This window comes from Apaloderma vittatum, unplaced genomic scaffold (genome assembly GCF_000703405.1).
Source record: "Apaloderma vittatum isolate BGI_N311 unplaced genomic scaffold, ASM70340v1 scaffold13705, whole genome shotgun sequence".
Lineage (NCBI taxonomy): Eukaryota > Metazoa > Chordata > Aves > Trogoniformes > Trogonidae > Apaloderma > Apaloderma vittatum.
This window is the reverse complement of record NW_009717752.1, coordinates 1-973: the sequence shown is the minus strand read 5'-3', so window position 1 is coordinate 973 and position 973 is coordinate 1.

Below are 973 nucleotides of genomic sequence, written 5' to 3'. Positions count from 1 at the left end.
CGACGTGCCCTTTCGAACCAGAAAGCAGGTGAGTATTTCCAGCTTTCCTTGCCAAGAGCCAAGCCCTACATCATTACTGCCCGTGACCAGCTCAGGACCGCCTTCCTCGTCCTGAAAACCAGAAATAAAAGCAGCAATTTAGGTAATCATTCCTCACTTCCAGAGGCAGAGAACGTGCTGATGGGTACAGTTCCTTTGTGCCCTAAAAAACAGATGGTCTGGAATAAAAGAACGAGGCAAAACAGTCCAGGTACCTTTCCCAGTGACTTTTTCACTGCTCTGTCTCCAGACAAAATGAGACCATTGCCGCCGGTATGCATTAAAAAAAAGTAATAGTGCTAAGGCAATCCCAGCTTGGAGTATCAATATCGCTCCACTTCCTCAAACATTAGACTCATTTATATACTAAAAAGAAAAAAAAAAAAAGAAAACCCATTCCATTGGCTAGCATCTAGCACGACCAGCTAAGATTTCAAAGCACTTTAATTAGTATCTGGATTACCACCCAGAGGTGGCCATTCACACCCTTATTCGAAGCAGAAGCTCTACAGCTTAATTTAAAGCGAGATGGGGCAGGCTGGAAGTTTGGATTTGCACATTAAACACACAAACAACTGCAACCCTTAAGTCACATAAGGGTAGAAAGCTGCCCGTCGGAGCCTGGAAAGCAACTCCCACAGGCTGCTGCCAGCGTCTTCCCTCAACGGAGGGAAAAATCTCCAGAATTTGAGGGTTGACCCAAGCTTAATTTTCCAATGTATCATATTTAAAGAAAACTTCTGTCAAGCCCTGATGGTTAGTACTACCAGCAGGTCAAGCCCCTTCTCTGTTCCCCCACCCTCTGCAAGGTCACCAGCACAAAAGGAAGCACTCAGCATATCCTGTTTTTAAAAAAAAAATAAAAAATACTAAGAGAAAAAAAAAAAAAGCTTAATTTTTAGATTGAAGCAGTAAGAAGTTAGCTTCTGCTGCG